This window comes from Bubalus kerabau, chromosome 13 (assembly GCF_029407905.1).
Source record: "Bubalus kerabau isolate K-KA32 ecotype Philippines breed swamp buffalo chromosome 13, PCC_UOA_SB_1v2, whole genome shotgun sequence".
In the NCBI taxonomy this organism is placed as follows: Eukaryota; Metazoa; Chordata; class Mammalia; order Artiodactyla; family Bovidae; genus Bubalus; species Bubalus kerabau.
Genome location: NC_073636.1, coordinates 5556040 through 5575431, shown reverse-complemented (window position 1 = coordinate 5575431; position 19392 = coordinate 5556040). Strand labels below are relative to the sequence as shown.

Genomic DNA, 19392 nt, shown 5'->3' with positions numbered 1-19392 from the left:
GTCAAACATATAGAGAAAATTAGAGAATGTCATAGTATGAGGCTACTTATACAACTGCTAAAAAATGCAGAAAATTATACACCATTTCCATCTATGTTACACATAGGTGGTAGAACTCTAAATACGAAACTGTTAGCACAAATTTCCGAGAAGGCAATGGCAACCCACTCCAGTACTCTTGCCTAGAAAATTCCATGGGCAGAGGAGCCTGGTCGGCTTTGGTCCATGGGGTCCCTGAGAGTCAGACACGACTGAGTGACTTCACTTTCACTTTTCACTTTCATGCATTGGAGAAGGAAATGGCAACCCACTCCAGTGTTCTTGCCTGGAGAATCCCAGGGACGGCAGAGCCTGGTGGGCTGCTGTCTATGGGGTCGCACAGAGTTGGACACGACTTAGCAGCAGCAGCACAAATTTGCTGCTAAGTCATTTCAGTCGTGTCCGACTCTGTGTGACCCCATAGACGGCAGCCCACCAGGCTTCCCTGTCCCTGGGATTCTCCAGGCAAGAACACTGGAGTGGGTTGCCATTTCCTTCTCCAATGCATGAAAGTGAGAAGTGAAAGTGAAGTCACTCAGTCGTGTCCGACTCTCAGCGAGCCCATGGACTGCAGCCCACCAGGCTCCTCCATCCATGGGATTTTCCAGGCAAGAGTACTGGAGTGGGGTGCCATTGCCTTCTCCGAGCACAAATTTAGAAGAAGATATTTCTGGAGTGGGGGGAGAAAGAGAGTGTAATTAGGGAGGGGAACATATGGATTTAAAGTTACTATTAATGTTTTATTCCCTAAACTGGTAACTATTGTGAGTTTTCTTAAAACACTATGTATACATAATCTGTACTTTTTTGTATGGTAGATTTCACATTAACATGTTTCAAGATAAAATTAAATATGTTGAAAGCTTTCATTTACAAAAGTGACAAAAGTATGAAATACATAGTAAGAAATATGCAAGTTTAATACAAAAAAAAATCTCTTGCATAGCGTAAATCTTGACTTGAATAGAAATATGTCTTTAAAAAAACTAGGATCCAGTATTACAAAGATGTCGAAGTTATAGTGCAAAATACCAAATTTATCAGCATTTTCTATTAAATATATGGTGTCTATGTGTCTTCCATCTTAATACAAATAGAAAAAGATCAGTCTTGAAACCTTTCATTATTTCCATGAAGTGCCTTTTATTTTCTAATCTTTCCTTGAAAAATGAGACTTAAGTAATTTCACATCATTTTATTGCCCACCTGGAGCAAATGTGTCCAGAAGAGGGTCATCTTCATGGTGCTGTCCTATGGGTCCATCCAAGGCCACGTGTTCTGTGTAACCAATGCATTTAAGGAGCGTGGAGAGGACCTGGCTCCCATCTTCTCTACTCTAATTCCCCAAATAATGTCTGTGAATATAGCGTCTTCACAACCTCACTTCCTAATTAAGAAAGTGACATGTTTGGAAAGGACTTTAAATGACAGTGTTTGTCAAGCCGTTTGTTTAGTGAACTCTCTGGGTGTGCTGTTATACAAGAACTGTCTTAATTAAGGTTAATTGGTGCATAATTAGAGCTGCTGCTAACTTAAAAGATTCCACTGGTGGTAAAGCCATGAGAACCCTTAATGTCTAGACCAAAGGACAAAGCAATCACAATAAGCCAAATTTCAAGACACACTCTCTATCTCAAATGCAGGGGCCATACCCCGGGTTTGACCTGTTTAGAAGAGCACCTCTTATCCAAATGTTTGGGAACCCCTTGTGAGCTTTAGATAAAGCAAGTCTAATTCCATCCTCATGGTAGTTAGAAAAAACAAAGAAAAATAAATGTCCTGGTGACTGGTTATTCTAAACTAGGTTAATATTTAGTTTAGGTAACAATCAACTCCACTTTTCTCTGGGTCCTTATCTTTTCCCTTGTATAAAGAGGTCAGTGGGGTAGGCAGGAAGACGGGCAGAGAGCTTAGAGGCAAAATTGTTCTCAGAATTGGAGAATGGACCAGAAAGAAGGTGACAGTTATTTCCCACATCAATCAGGGGCACAACAGTGCAGCCCCAGACTTAAGTGACTTACAACCTGGGTCTCCTATTAGTGAGGGCACCAAACATCCAGATGAACTGGAAAGGAGGTTATAAAATGATTTTTCCCTGGTATTCCTGGTATTTTCTTTTTTCAGATGAACGCATCCAGCAATGGCTGGCTTTATAAAGAACTTGTCTGGTAAGTAACATACATAGTAAATGAAAATGAGAGAACAACGTACAGATCTCCTTTCCCCCTTCATTTGACTTTCAATTTCTATATTTTAGTGTAACGCAAAAGAATTCAGTAGAAGAAAATTATTGGTATATTTGAAAGATTTGAGAGCTCAAATCAAGAAAACAGCAACACAACAAAGTGTGATGCTCAAAAATCAAATTTAAAAAATCCCCCAATTATTTGGAATCTAGAGATTGACTAGAACGTCCATAAGGACATGCTGTTTTTTTTGTTCTTGTTTTCGTTTGCGGTTTATTTTTTAAATTTCTAATCCATTGTGGACCACTATGTTTTTGTAAAATACAATATAAATGAGTTACTAAATAAAATTTTAATTAATTAATTACTCTTTTGGCTGGCGCCCTCCGCGTGTGGGATCAGAATTCCCCAACCAGGGATGGAATGCACACCCCCGGCATTAGAAGGTGGAGTCTTAACCACGGAGCCGCCAGGGAAGTCCCACTAAAAACGTTTTAAAAGACATAAAGCTCCAATCCAAATATCTTAACACCAGACCTCTGTAGGCTACCTCGTTTATGCTCAACATGTATGAAATGATTTCGTTTTTTATATGCAGCTGCTATAAAAGTCTGTCTTTCTTTTCGAAGTCTGTATTTATCTCTCTGCTTAGCCCTGAGACGTAGCTGGGATAAAGGCTCCAGAGTTTCACGCGCGGGACGCCTGGATGGCTGCCTCCCCCAACCCCCTGCCCCGCATCACTGGGCCAAGCATCCCCGCTGGATGCTTGGAGCATGCGCCGTTCATTCCTGCGATATGGCCTGCGGAGGTCCCTCCTCTCCGGCCTTTCAAGCAGAGACCTTCATCTGACCCTGCCCGGCTACTGGGCGAGGCTCCATTGTCCTGTGACACTGAAGGGTGAGGGAGCCACAGAGGGCTCAAGAGTCCCTGAGCGTCAGGGTTTACCGGATGCGTGGTGTGAACTAGGCTCCAAATGAAGGGCCTGGGAGGAGGGCCTCCGCCGCCTCGGTTACCCAGGTGGTTCCCATCCCAGGCCTCTCCTTCAGCCCCCGCAGAAATGCGGAGTGGGGCTTCTCCTGGGAAGGGTGGTCAGGGCTGCAGTGCCCGGGCCTGGCTCTGCCATGCTCCACGCTTCTGCTGATGCACAGCACCTGCCAGCGCATCCTCTCCCTGCGCGTTCATCAGGACCCACATCCAGGAACACACCCAGCTGCGCCTTGTTTGAAAAAGAAAAAAAGAGCTGCTGTATGAATCCCGCTTAGAAAACAGCTGAACCAGGTAATGTGCCGAAGTATTTCCTTCTTGCAAGTTTTGAGCCAACTTCACATCAGTTTGCTCTTTCTCCAGCTGGCTGTTGCTTAGTAATTGTTTTATAATATACCTCTCCTCTTCATTATGGAGATTTGAAATGTCCATAAATTTTTAAAGCCCTTTTTCCAATCAGAGTCACTTACCCTTCTGACATCTTTAGATAGTCTTCCAAGAATACTTAATGATTCAGTGATAAGATTTACTGCTCCCTAAAAAAAGAGTAACAAGGGCTAACAGGTACATTGCTTGCCTTTCTGTTCCGAGTTTGAATAGGTTGGAGTTGGGGCAGATGGACCTTTGATAATTCCATTTCTTCCTCCAAAACCTGTAATGCTGTGTTTTGATAAGAAACCAGCTTGGCGCCAGTTTCCTCTAGCTGGTTGGGCCTTGCCTGGTTGTGTGTTCCTGGGAAATTGAACCTCTATCCGGGACACTTAGTGGAAAGGCTTCTGTTAGGTGGTAACAGTGGTCTCTGCTGCATGAAAAAACTCCCTCCCACTGCATAGTGGGCAAAGACCCACTCCTTAATCAGACTGACAAACTTCACAAGCTCCCGGTGGATCTGGCAAGTGAGTCACTGGATTTCTGGTCGTGCATCCTAATTTGTGAGACATTAGATAACAGACACGTGCTCTGAAGGCTAAGGATTTAATTTATCATCTGAAAATGTAGGCTATTACAAGCCTCTTTTCAAAAGCATTTTTATTATTCAGAACGGTAGCATGTGTAGACTTCTGCTTAGCTCACATCAAAGTTCATTCTGTATCCCATCATTCTGTGAGAATCAGCAATTTACAAGTTTTCAGGAAATTGAGAAGCAATGAAACACAGAAACGTCTGATGCTCCACTGAACATGACTAAATCTCCTTAATGGCTTTGAAGGCAGTTGAGATTTTCACATTCCTCTGTGTAATCATTAAAAACAACACTTTTCACAGGGCTGGGCAGCAAACATAAAAGAATGGATGCACAGACAGACTGTCTTTTATTCTGTGGCACACTGTAGCCATTTATTGAGCAAAAGTCTCATAACTTTGTTCATTATTCAACCATTAAAACTATAGTTGAGGGCATGGGTGGTTATTCAAGCTTTTCTGTTATTATTGATCCATGTATAAGACTTTTTGGTTAAACCATTTACCTGAAGGGAACATTTTTTAATCCATTTTACTCATAAAGTTTTCCAAAGGAAACTTTTAGAAAAATCTTCCTAGTTTCTTTTCTCCTCTGATGTCCAACCTCATGGCTGTTGATACAGTTACCAAGTATTAATCAGAACAGTACTGGTTTACTCACAGTGGTTTATATATGCAAATTAGGAACTTCCAATTTATGTGACCCCAGGAATTGCCAGAAAACAACTTAGGTTTTTGGTCATTTAAGAAATATATTTTCCTAACTGATATCGCAGTCAATAGAAAATGTTCCTTTAAAGCTGGGTGAGTATTCTAGTATGTTGAACTGTATGAAATTGCCATTATTATGGGTCAAGATGGTCAAATATTGGCAGTTTCGTGTGGTCCACCCTAAAAGATAATATGACATGTGTTTTTAGACTATTATTTAAGGTTTGAGTCTAAAATGATTCTAAAAAGAGCAACTTGGATACTTTTTAAAAGGTGTTGAAATGGATTTGCTTATAAAAAAGAAGAAACAAAAAACAGATTTAGCTGTTGTATCCTGTTAGTATGGAGAAGGACGTCTAGGGATCGTCACTGAAGTGATTTAATGAGCTCTAGGTGTGTCCTTTAAAAGCAACGTGATTCCTTTCCTCGGCATTCAAAATGACATTTGAGAGAGAGACATTAAAGTGGATGATCACTGAGGAACTTTTCCCTATAGTGTTGATTTCAAGGTATAAAAATATTTGTTTATAAATCTTTGTATTGATTTGAGGATATACAAAGATTGGGTAAATCTTTGTGTTGATAGTTTGTGCAGTAAGGTGGGCAGTTGTGCTGAACTTTTCAGTTTATTGTTGATTGCAAGATGCACAGACTCTGGTTCCATGGACAGTTAATACTGCTCAGATGCCATCCCAGTTTGAAAGGAGACTGACCTTTCTGTACCCATATAAATGGAGTTACAAGGAAGCATCAGACTCCAAGTGACTTTATCTAATATAACTTTCCACTGAATTTGAATGTTTACGAAGTAACTTCAACTCAAAATCTTGCCATTGTCAGCAGTTATTTGGATCTTTAAACACCTATATTCTGCATTGGAACACTATGCTATATTTTTGAGCAAAGTAGCCTTCTAAATTTTTGGACAATGGTAAAGCAAAAACATCTATGATTTCACATTTCTAGAGCTATTCAAGATTCAGTAGTCTTCACTTTCAAAATATATGTGCATAAATACTTTTCAGTAGTAAAACATTTCATTCCAAGCTAATAAGTAAATGAGAATTATGCATCTAATGCTATGTTTATAAAGTACTACTTATCAGTGTCCAACTTTATTCTCACAATTTTATTCTTAATGCATTAATATCAAATCAGCATCTTTCAATTTTTTCATATCTGTCTTTCATTAAACAAAAATGATTTATTCCATACCACCAGTGTGCTGGATACTGAGTAAAATGTTTTTGTATATCCTATTGTAACAAACCTTAAAGTATCTACCCATTATCTACTCTCAGATATAAAAAATCATATTGGAATATGATTGGAGGACTGGGGTCCAGTCTTTTATCTATCTCTGTGTAAGAATTGCTGTGAAATGCAGACTGCAGGAATAACTAGATGTTTTAATTGCCACACTAGTATGGGTCAGATTTTGATAAAAGTCACCTGGGAATCTTGATAAAATGCTGATTCCAATTCAGTATTTTGGAATGGAGCTGGAGGTTTTGCATTTCTAACAAGCTTCCAGATGATACTACTAATCCATAGGTCCCACCTGCATTGATTGAATTCACAGTCAGGTGGAGAGTTAATACCTGCACTTTGAAATGGCTGGTTCAGTGGTAGAATTCTTGCCTCCCACAGGGGAGACCGGGACCAATTTCCAGCCAACATAGTATGCTCCTGTTTCTTTGGGGGCTTCCCTGGTGGCTTACATGTAAAGAATATGCCTGCAATGCAAGAGACCTGGGTTCAGTCCTTGAGTTGGGAAGAACTCCTGGAGAAGGAAATGGCTACCCACTCCAGTATTCTTGCATGGATAATTCCATGGACAGAGGAGCCAGATGGGCTATAGACCATGGGGTTGCAAAGAATTGGACACAATTGAGCGACTAACACTTTGAAATGGGGTAACAGCTTTGAGAAGAGGTGTCGTGCATTAACCATGTCCTACAGGGCGCCAACAACCCAGTGCTATAGGTGTAGGGGCTCCTAAAATTCACAGAATTAATCAGGAGCTGGGAGAGCGGGAAACTTTTCCAATGGTATTTTAGTTTTGTGGGACTATGCAGAGTAAAGACAAAGGAATAAGAGATGGTCAGAATAGGACATCAGAGATGACATAAAGAAGAGACAAGTGGAAGCTGTGCAGTTCATGGGGAACCAACTTCACACCCTGTAAGGAGTGACTGTGGCAAATGAGTACTTAAAGAAATTAAAATGCTTACCTGAGAATACACCTTCTCATCATAGGGGTTTGGAATGCAAAAGTAGGAAGTCAGGAGAGACCTGGAATGGCAGGCAGGTTTGGCATTAAAGTACAAAATGAAGCAGGGAAAAGGCTGACAGAGTTTTTTCAAGAGAACATGCTGGTCATAACCACGATGACCCAGATGACCACAATGGTGTGGTCCCTCATCTGGAGCAGGACATCCTGGAGTGTGAAGTCAAATGGACCTTAAGAAGCATTACTATGAACAAAGCTAGTGCAGGTGGCAGAATTTCAGCTGAGCCATTTAAAATCCTAAAAGATGATGCTGTGAAAGTGCTGCACTCAATATGTCAGCAAATTTGGAAAACTCAGCAGTGGCCATAGGACTGGAAAAGGTCAGTTTTCATTCCAGTCCCAATAGCAAGCACCTTTTCCCGACAACCTAAGAGATGACTCTATACTTCAGATCAGATCAGTTGCTCAGTCGTGTCCAACTCTTTGCGACCCCATGAATTGCAGCACGCCAGGCCTCCCTGTCCAGCACCAACTCCCGGAGTTCACTCAGACTCACGTCCATCGAGTCAGTGATGCCATCCAGCCATCTCATCCTCTGTCGTCCTCTTCTCCTCTTGACCCCAGTCCCTCCCAGCATCAGAGTCTTTTCCAATGAGTCAACTCTTCACATGAGGTAGCCAAAGTACTGGACTTTCAGCTTTAGCATCATTCCTTCCAAAGAAATCCCAGGGCTGATCTCCTTCAGAATGGACTGGTTGGATCTCTTTGCAGTCCAAGGGACTAGCAGGAGTCTTCTCCAACACCACAGTTCAAAAGCAATCAATTCTTCGGTGCTCAGCCTTCTTCACAGTCCAACTCTTACATCCATACATGACCACAGGAAAAAACCATAGCCTTAACTCTATACTTGGACATTACCAAATGGTCAGTACTGAAATCAGATTATGTTCTTTGCAGCCAAAGATGGACAAGCTGTATACAATCAGCAAAAGCAAGACCTGGAGCAGATTGTGGCTCACATCATGAGTCCTTTGGCAAAATTCAGGCTTAAATTGAAGAAAGTAGGGAAAGCTGTGAGGCCATTCAGGTGTGACCTAAATTGTATCCCTTATGATTATACAGTGGAGGGTGAAGGATACATTCAAGGGATTAGATCTGGTAGAGAGAATGCCTGAAGAACTATGGATGAAGACCATAATATTGTACAGGAGACAGTGACAAAACCATCCCAAAGAAAAAGAAATGCAAGAAGGCAAAGTGGTTGTCTGAGGAGGCTTTAAGAATAGCTGAGGAAAGAAGAGAAGTGAAAGGCAAAGGAGAAAGGGAAAGATAAACCAAACTGAAAGCAGAGAATAGCAAGGAGATTAAAGAAGGCCTTCTTAAATGCCCAGTGCAAACAAACAGATCTCTTCAAGAAAATTGGAGGTATCAAGAGAACATTTCATGTAAGGATGGGCACAATAAAAGACAGAAACAATAAGGACCTAACAGAAGCGGAAGCAGTTAATAAGAGGTGGCAAGAATACACAGAAGAACTATATAAGAAAGGTCTTAATGATCACAATGGTGTGGTCACTCACCTAGAGCAGGACATCCTGGACTGTGAAGTCAAATGGACCTTAAGAAGCATTACTATGAACAAAACTAGTGCAGGTGGCAGAATTTCAGCTGAGCCATTTAAAATCCTAAAAGATGATGCTGTTAAAGTGCTGCACTCAGTATGTCAGCAAATTTGGAAAACTCAGCAGTGGCCACAGGACTGGAAAAGGTCAGTTTTCATTCTAGTCCCAAAGAAGGACAACGCCAAAGAATGTTCAAATTACTGCACAATTGGTCTCATTTCACATGCTAGCAAGGTAATGCTCAAAATCCTCCAAGCTAGGCTTCAGCAGTACATGAACTGAGAATTTCCATATGTACAAGCTGGGATTAGAAAAGGCAGAAGAACCAGAAATCCAATTACATACATCTATTGGATCATGGAGAAAGAAAGGGAGTTCCAGAAAAACATCTACTTCTGCTTCATTGACTATGCAAAAGCCTTTGACTGTGTGGATCACAACAAACTGGAAAATTCTTCAAGAGATGGGATACCAGACCACCTTACCTGCCTCCTGAGAAATCTGTATGCAGGTCAAGAAGCAACAATTAGAACCAGACGTGGAACAATGGACAGGTTCAAAATTGGATAAGGAATATAGCAAGGCTGTATATTGTCATCCTGTTTATTTCACTTATATGCAGAGTACATCATGCAAAATGCTGGGCTGGATAAATCACAAGCTGGAATCAAGATTGCCGGTAGAAATACCAACTTGATATGCAGATAATACCAGTCTGATGGCAGAAAGTGAAGGGGAACTAAAGAGCCTCTTGATGAAAGTGAGAGAGGAGATTGAAAAAGCTGGCTTAAAACTCAAATTAAAAAAAAAAAAAAAAAGAAACTAACAACATGGTATCCAGTCCTATCACTTCATGACAAATAGATGGGGAAAAAGTGGAAGCAGTGACAGATTTTATCTTCTTGGGCTAGAAAATCACTGTGGATGGTGACTTCAGCCATGAGATTAAAAGACCCTTGCTCCTTGGAAGAGAAGCTATGACTAAGCTAGACAATGTATTAAAAACATTACTGACAAAGGTCCACATAGTCAAAGCTATAGTTTTTCCAGTAATCATGTACATAGTCATGCGTGGATAGGAAAATCTGACCATAAAGAAGACTGAATGCTGAAGAATTGATGCTTTTAAATTATGGTGCTGGAGAAGACTCTTGGGAGTCCTTTGTCCTTCAAAGGAGACCCAACCACTCAATCCTAAAGGAAATCAACCCTGAATATTCATTGGAAGGACTGTTGCTGAAGCTCCAATACTTTGGTCTCCTGATGCAAACAGCTGACTTATTAGAGAAGGGCCTGGTGCTGGAAAAGATTGAAAGCAAAAGGAGAACAGCAGAGAATGAGATGGTTAAATATCATCACTGATTCAATGAACATTTATTTGAGCAAACTCGGAGAGATAGCCAAGGACAGGGGAGCCTGGTGTGCTGCAGTCAATGGGGTTGCAAAGAGTCAGACACAACTTATTGGCTAAACAACATCACACAGAACTATCAGGGTGAGTCTGATTCTTTGGCTCCTGGAGGGCAGACGTTTGCTCACCTGACAATGAGAATAGGAAGATTCTGAGATCAGGCACTCTCTAACTCTGGTTATCTATCAGCCAGCCATTGGTTAGTAGCATTGAGTTGATTTGTCCTGTAGCCACTTAATATTCAAAATGTTTTGCTGTGAGCAGCATCATCACCTGGGGACTTGTTAGAAATGCAAATTCTTGGTCCCCATCCCAGTCCTACTGAGTCAGAATCTGCAGATTAGCAAGATCCCTAGGTGATTCCTAGGTACATTCAAGTCTGAGATGCACTGTTACAGCAAAAAGCAAGAGTCTAGGAGAAAGGTTCAGTTGGCTACTAGATTTTGATGGCAACACAGAGAAATGTGGGCAGGAAAAACTGACTTTTATTTATAGACTTAACAAAGAGAGGAGGCTCAGAGGACAAAAGGAGGCTGGCTTCACTAAACCAGAGCTGCAAATCTGAAGCTAATGCCTGGAGCAGAAAATAGCTCTTTGGATAACACAGTTAACTTGGGCACATCAGGCAATTCACAGAATATTACCTCTCAGGGTCAGAATGCCTATACGGTTACTTTCCTGGCGGCATCAGTGACCACCCATCACCAGATCCAGAAACAACAGGACTTGTTGCTCAATCCAACAGTAGTCACGTCTATTACTTGGGTAGCTTTGCAACCCAGCCTAGGGAAGGTACATATAGGGAATTAATATTGTTTAAGAAACACACACACACACGCACACTGATCTTTTTCCTTTGTCAGAATGTTTTCACTCCTTTGTAGAAAGGTACCTCTTTAAGGACACAGCACTCATTACTTTAGACTGTAGTGTTAAGATCAAAAGCAGTTGAGGAAGAAAGAAGCTAACTCCTTACAACTCCTTGCTTCTTCCTCTGTTACGATACTAAGCACATTGCTGGGTTTGATTTACAGGCAGTATCAAACAGCATCTCCTGTGTTATACTCCGTACCAAAGCATATTCATTTAGCAGAGGATTCTTGGCTTATTTGGGCAGTTCCTCTGGCCTTAGTTGGCATGTTTGTGGTCAGTTGGTGGCTTGGCTGGGGGCTAGCTGTTCACGGTCACCTCTGTAGACCTCTTTGTTTAGGCCCTGTGCAGTCTCTCATCCTCTAGCAGGCTTGCTTGGGCTTGTTCAAATGTCAGGAGTAGGGTTCAGAAGTTGGGTTCCAGGGGAACAGGCCTGGTATGTGAGATCCCTGTGTTCCAGATTGGAACCAGCATGTGGTCACTTAGTGCATTCTATTGGCAAAATCACAGCAGGCCCAAGGCTGTAGGGAACAGATACAAAATGCTTTGACATCACACTGCTGGTGCTGTGAATACAGGGAAGGGGAGAATTGTACCCATCTTTGCACAGGTCAAATGAACGGCTCGGAGGCTCCACAGGCAGGCGCCCTGCTCGACTCACGTGGCTTCTCTAGCGCCGTCTTGGTGTGCTCAGCACTGAACACTTCTGGGCATTTACCAAGAATCATACTGATTCATGTCAATGTATGGCAAAAACCACTACAATATTGTAAAGTAATTAGCCTCCAGTTAAAATAAATTAATTAATTTAAAAAAGATTACACTGCACAACATGTGGATTTGAAAAAAAAAGAATCTAGAAACAATGTAATTCATTTTGTTTTGTTCCTTAAATCTCCGATCGGAATCAAAATTCTGTTAAAATGTGATGATTACAATACTCCCAGAGATTATCTGACTACTGGATTAGTAGAAACCTTTTTAAAATTGCATATATAACAACTTATAGGAAAAGTCATGGTAAGAAAATTGGAAAACATGAAATTTGAATTTTTTTTTGAAAATAGGCCTTGTCTCACTTAATAAAAATTCTGAAAAAAAGTATGCCCAAACATATCTATTAAAAACATTCTTTATAAATACAAATATTGTGAGACCAATAAAAATACAATTCTAAATTTAAAGAATGATTGTGGTGTATCCATATGACAGAATATTAAACATCTGTTATAAAGAAATTAGTGGAAAATGTTTTATAATAAAAATATAACAAATATATAACACAAAGTATATTGTATTTTATGTTATAAAATGCTTAAATATATTATGCTACATATATTTATCATATTATATTTACATAATATATAAATACTTATAAAATTATATGTAACATTATTTGATGCAATATCTTATGTGAACGTGAATAAACTTAAAACAGGGACTATGATTAAATATAAGGTTTGGCTCTATCTGAGCAGATGGAGTACAGTTACTGCATTTTTGCCTTTCTCTATTTTCCAAACATCCTGCAGTGTAAATATATGTTGTGCTTTAGAAAGATAACAGAAAGGAGGAAAGAATGAAGGAGGAAGGGAAGAAAGATCGTTTCTTATCTTTTCTGTAGAGACACTTCCTCTACCATCACAGGTTGTGCGCTTGGTCATTTAACTCATGGGCCTAACTTCTAATAGTACCACAGCAGTTACCCAGAAAGTTCCACGTTCAGTGCTTCAACAGCCTTCACAGTTATGGAATTCTGCTCTCCTGGAAATTGTCATTGGGAAGAGCATACAGGTTTCAGTCATGAGAACAGCAGATATATGGGCACAGGGGCCTAATGTGACTTTACTGGAAAAGCTGAATATCAAGGACAGTCTTGAAGAAGAAGTTGTCTTGGTGGAAGTGGAGGAGGAGGGTGAGAGGGGCAAGGATGCTCACCTTATCTCGGGAAGCAATGTGCTAAAAGGGAAAGGACGCAGGTGGCCTGGGGTGGGGGAGGTGGGGAGACAGAATCTGCTGACTCAGGTTCGCACGTCCGCCAGTAATGATGGAGTGGGTGTTTGGAGATGACTGTCAAGAAGGAATCAGAAGGTGGTTTCTAGTCATTATTATACTATAACTGCCCCTTGAACAGATATGCAAGGGAGAAACATCAGTTTCATCACTTTTTGTCATTATTTTTAATCTCAGTCAAGAGATCTCCTTTTCCTCCTTTTTCTTCCTTTCTGTTTTCCTCTTTTTTCTTCCTCTTAGTTTTCCTTCTTTCTCCTCCTCTTCTATCTCTTCCTTCTCACCTCCCATGTCACTGCCAATCTCCAGCACAAGGACTAATCTCCAAATTGATGGACATGTACCCGCCCATCATCTTCTACCTTCCTCTAATAGTTAACAGTCATCCCTATCCACTCCTACCTCCGTCTTCTCTTTTAAATCATTTACAATCTCTCCACTTGGGACTTCTTTTCTTCCTGATTTATAAACATGGGATGTCAGAGACTTTCTTCAGGCTGGCTCATTTAAATATTAAAACATTTCAGCAGTGCACAACTGCCTTTAAATTTCAGCTTTCATGGCTTGTGCTTTTACTAAATTAATAGTCAGCACTTCCATAGCACTTGTGATTTTCAAAGCAGTCCACAAACATTAATTAATGCTAATGCTACCCTAAGAGAATGCTGTAACTAGCTAACTGACTGAACTTTATCTCGAATTATTTTTAAATGGTTTTCAACTTGGGAGGAAAATTGCAGAGGATGGGGAAGTGTGTATAGTGCTTGCTATCATTTACTGCCTCCTGAAAGTAATGATGCAGCAAATTGAAGTGAATCATCCTCAAAAGGATATTAAGGTTTGATCCACCTGGAATTAATCATCTCTAAGAATTCCCTGTTGCCTAAACTGCATCGACCAAAGCAATGCTTGGAATAAACATCTAGAGACAAAAAGTAGTTCATAATCTGGCCATCTTTTCTCTTTTTATTTACATTAATTGGAATCTTAAGATTTTAATCACTTTGATTCTTTGCTTATCACACTTTGCAAAATAAAAAGTTGAACAGAATAAAAATAATGGTTTGCCCTGCAGTCAATCAATGCATGAGTATTTAATGCCTACTAAGTGTCACACATACTTCCATGGGAACAGTGAAAGCCAACAAAATAACAACCCATTGTGTTTGCCTTAAAATAGCTTTCAATTTAGTCTTGAAATCAAGCAAATATGCAAAAATGAATAGGCCTTGGGTCCACAATACAGTCGGTAAAAAGTAGAAATCCTTATGGAATGGAGGAACTGGGTGGGGTTTCAAAGAAGAGTTAGACATGGAGTTAGTGTTATTAGGTGAATTGGGTTTGGAACCACTCTGAAATATCAAGGGAGCCCCTACACATTCTTGAGCAGGAGGTAGGGACACTAAAGAACTATTTTCTGCTGAGTCATAAGCAGGACGTCAGCTCAAGGACTCAGTGGGAGGGAGGGATGGAGGGAAAGTGATCCGAGAAGAGTACTGTGATTTGAAGGTGTACTTTGGACTCAGGTGAAAGTGAAAGTCGCCCAGTCATGTCTGACTCTTTGAGACCCCATGGACTATACAGTCCATGGAATTTTCTAGGCCAGAATACTGGAATGGGTAGCCTTTCCCTTCTCCAGAGGATCTTCCCAACCCAGGGATCGAACCCAGGTCTCCCACATTGTAGGCGGATTCTTTACCAGCTGAGCTACAAGGGAAGCCCTCAAGTGAACAGGGATTCAAATCCTACTCCTTTGTAGATGGATGACCTTGAGAATATTGTATCCATCTTGAGCTTCTGTTTCCTCATCTGTAAAGGGGGATAATGATAACTGTACCTAAAGTGTGGTGATGTGAGATTTAAATGAGATAGTGTAGGAAAAGTGCTTACTTGATTCCAGATGATGGCCTGATAGAAACTTGTAATAAATGATAGAAATCTATCATTTTTTCTTTTCCTTTATTTTCCTCTTGATCAAAAAACAAAGCATTTTTCCATCTATGTCCTAGCTCTGTGTTCTTCTTTACAATGAAATAAAAGTCTTAAGGCTTGCATTTCTATTTCCTGGGGTATGTCAGTCTGCTCTAACTGACTATATTATCAGAGCAAAAAGAAATACCCAAGTGTATTTAAAAGCAGAACCTGTTCACATTTATTACTGAGCTGACAAAAAAGCAAATAGCCTTTGGGAGCTAAGACTTGATAAAGGCAGGAATCCAGGAGGTCAAAGGAAGGGAGGGGGTGATTTCCAGAAAGCATCCATAGACCCACTGTGATATGGAGCTCGAGATTTCACAGCTTCCTGGGTGTGCAGGAGTTAGGTGATACAGTCTTCAGCCCGCACCCCACCACCTGGCAGTGTTTCAGGAGCCCCCCTGCCACTCAACCACCAAGGACTGTCCCTAGCTGTAGGGAACACTGGGAGTAAATCTGTCCTACCTCCTGCTTCCTTATGCAAGGAAGCGTTCTCTCCTGAACCTTGGCTCTGGGTGGAAGGGAAAAAAGTTGTCTTTGAGCATTCATAGCCAGCGCACACATGAGTTCAAATCTTGAATTAATTTGGTTTATGTGCTCCAAAAAAGCTTCCAACTGTGAATTCATATGAAGTATGGTGATGCCTCCAGGTTCCTGACAGGAGACAAAGCCCACCAGTCCAAACCCTCCTTAGACCAGCCTTTATTGAATTCTGCTGTGCCTAGGGTTATGGTTAAAATGCAGATTCTCATTCAGTAGGTCTGGGGCTTAAGATTCTGCAAGTTCACAGTCTCTAAGGTGAAGCAGATACTGCTGGTCCATGGATCACACTGACTAAGCTAAAAAGCCAGCCTTCAACTCAGGTCTCAAAGAAGGGCCACAGAAAACATCTCAAGGATGTGGAATCACAATATATGAATTTACAAGACAAAAGGAAGCAAAATCCAGCAGGAACAAGAGAGATAATTAGACCAGCCAAGATTTCAGATATTAGAATTATCCAACTCAGAATATAAAATGGATGCTCCATGCATTTTAATAATTTATGAGACCAAAAATGAGAGCAAGGAGAAAAAAATTTATATGACTATCTGATAAGGTCTAGCAAAGTGGAAAAGAACTTTTAGACATTATAAATATAGACTTTATAAAGTTTTATAAATTAATGGATGGGTTCAATAACATTAAATTCAGCCAAAAGGGAAATTATTATTTTTCACTCTAATGTGGATTTAAAGAATGTATTTAGAATGACATAAAAAGACAATGGAGTAGAGAAAATATTTGAAGAAACGTTGCTAGAGAATTCTCTAGAACTAAAAATTAAAAGTTTCAGGGTCAGGATGTCCAACAAATTTGAAACAGAATAACATAAAGCAAATCCATGCCATTGAGAAGATATTCAAAGTTATTTAGTGAATAAGAAAAATTACCCCCTTCCACCTCCTAAAGACAGTTGCCAACTTAACAGTAAAAGTAATGGAAACCAGGAGATAATAAAAGCGTATTTTCAATAATTTGGGAGAAAATAATACCTGACCTAGAATTTAGCATCCAAACAAATCAAAGGTCAGCTATTTTTTTCATAATGAAAACAACTTTTTTAAAAGTATAAAAACATAGTTTATAACCAATAGAGTATCCCTAAAGGAAATTCTAGACAATGTATTTCAAACAGAAGGAAAATAATTCCAGATAGAAATTTTATGAGGCAATGAGGAGTAGTTAGCAAAAACAGTCTTTTTAAGGAAAAGAGGAGCAGGGATTTTGGATTTATCACATTTAATGTCCTTGTACTTGAGATTTTTTAAATTTATTTTTTATTGCTCACCAGCATTATTTTTTTAATATACCACTTATTTTGTTGCAGTTGTCAAAGATTGTATTTAGATCTCATAGTGCTTTCATTAAATTTTTACAATAGTAAATAGTTTGAATTCAGTAAGTATTATTGGTCCTTGTATACTGATCAATACGTTATCCATTGAACCATTTCATAGATTTTCAGTTTGTTTTATGTGTAGCAAAGATGCTGGTAAACTTTGAGTTTGATAAGTGAATTCTCATTTTCAGTTTTTAGGGAGACCAACCAAAGGAGTGAGGCAGAAGGTATAGCTTTGAAGCTAGTGGAAACAAAGGGGGAAAAAATCAACCTAAACAAAGTCAGAAAGGAAAGATGAAATAGCATAGAAAAAGTGGCCTGCACTAAACACACACATAACAATGGAAATAAATAAACCTAAATATAATAGTAGACATTGGTGTACGTATAATCGATTTTAGTGGATAAAAATTGATTACATGTTTCAGACAGAAATTGTCAGATGTGAGAAGAAAGGTAAACATCTGAGTGGTCCCTGTGATTCTAGCATCACCTGGGAAATTGTTGGAAATACAGATTCTTGAATCCAACCTAGACCATCAGCTTCTGTGGCGGTAGGGGCTTTAACATGCCCTTTGAGAACCACTGCTCCAGCTATATGATCTTTACAAAAGCCATGTTAAGACATGGCTAGAAACCCCTGAAAGGATGATAGTAAAAAAAAAAAAAATACACAAATGGTCACATTGTGTTCCATGCAGCAGTTGCAGATCGGCCATCTAATATATTTGTCAAAAGTGCTGATTCCAGGGCTTCACCCTACATCTGATTATCAGTCTTTGGTTGTCCCTACGATTTATCATTTTAATGTTTGCTATGTACCCCAAAGTGTAAGAGCCACTATACACCCAAGGGAAGTAGAAAGCCTTTGAATTCCTTGGCTGAATAGGGGTCTGAGTATCAATGAGAAAAGCAAGAGAAGCACCAGGAATAATGTGTGGGGAGGGGCCTGTGTGAAAGGGAGTGGCCAGTGGACAATTACCTGACATGTGGAATGTAAAAGAATTTCATGAACAGTAATACCAAATATCCCATATGGGTTGTCTCCTTGGCTACAATATACCCTCAAATGGATCCTTCTAAATCCTGAATGAAATCCACCACACACAGACATGCATTGTGGTGCTTTTTGTTTTTGTGATTATTTCTTGAATGTCTACTCCTATACAGAATGATAAACCAGTCTTCCTTGGCAGATGTGGGAGCTCAAAGGGGCTGTATTAAGACATCGAGCCTCCCTGGTCTTTTCACGTGTCTTGGGAGAAGACAGTGATATCCCATCAAGGATAAATTGAGAATGTGAGCAAACTTACCAAACTCTAAAGAGTCAGGGACACCCCAGGTGACATCTGGCTCCATAATTCTCATGCCAATTCTGGTAACACAGAGCAAAAGTTCAATATTGCTTGTTGACTTGCCTTGACCAAGTCTTGGTCTTCATTTCTGAAAAGGATATGCAATTTTAGGTCTAGACATGTAAATTCTCAACCACTCCAGTACTCTTGCCTGGGAAATCTCATGGACGGAGGAGCCTGGTAGGCTGCAGTCCATGGGGTTGCTAAGAGTTAGGCACGACTAAGCGACTTCACTTTCACTTTTCACTTTCATGCATTGGAGAAGGAAAGGGCAACCCACTCCAGTGTTCTTGCCTGGAGAATCCCAGGGACAGAGGAGCCTGGTGGGCTGCCATCTATGGGGTCACACAGAGTCGGACACGACTGAAGCGACTTAGCAGCAGCAGCATGTGACTTCTCTGACAACAATGAGAATGATGCTCACTTTCTATGGATGGTGAGAGAACCTGATCACACCCTTGAAATATATGCCTTATCTCATATCACTGGGGCTGTGTTTCTTACAACCACCTCAGGACCAACTCTATCTTTACTGTTATCCATCTTCAGGTTATTCAAGGATTCAAGCACAAAGCAAAACTTATACTGTGTCCTAAATCTGTCAGCAGCAAGTGTTAAGCAACACAAAGTACTAGATAAACAACTTAGAGTAATAACTTGGATTTAAGATGCTGTTAGAAAAAGTTATGATGTAGTCAGGACGTATTCAGCCTGTTTGCTGAGTAAAACCTTTTCTTTTTTTTTTTTCTGTGTGGAAGGAAAATGAGGTCAGTTTTTCTCCTTCCTGGGAAATAGAAAAATAAGATAGAATTTGAATTTCAGATTTCATACTTGAAGGACCTCAAATCCTTGGCAAAAATGTGCATTACTGGGCCACATTATAGGGAACAAAATACACATTATAGAGGTACAGCTACTGTTTAACATTTGTTGTTGTGACAAATATGTGACCCCATGGACCCCATGGACCACAGCATGCCAGGCTCCTCTGTCCTCGGCTATCTCCTGGAGTTTGACTAGATTCATATCCATTGAGTTAGTGATACTATCCAACCATCTCACCCTCTGCTGCTTCCTTCTCATTTTGCTTTCAGTGAGGGTCTTTTCCAGTGAGTCAGCTCTTTGCATAAGGTGGCCAAAGTATTGGAACTT

The 19392-nt window shown here is 40.2% G+C and overlaps 1 long non-coding RNA gene across 1 annotated transcript in view; it reads left to right on the top strand.

Annotated features, from left to right (window-relative positions):
* The first annotated feature begins 3364 nt into the window (after positions 1-3364).
* The window catches only part of LOC129625288 (uncharacterized), a 28037-nt gene continuing 12009 nt past the window's right edge, over positions 3365-19392 (top strand). Inside the window, exon 1 of the long non-coding RNA XR_008701311.1 lies at positions 3365-3503. This is a non-coding gene — a long non-coding RNA (uncharacterized LOC129625288). The remainder of the gene's footprint in view (positions 3504-19392) is intronic.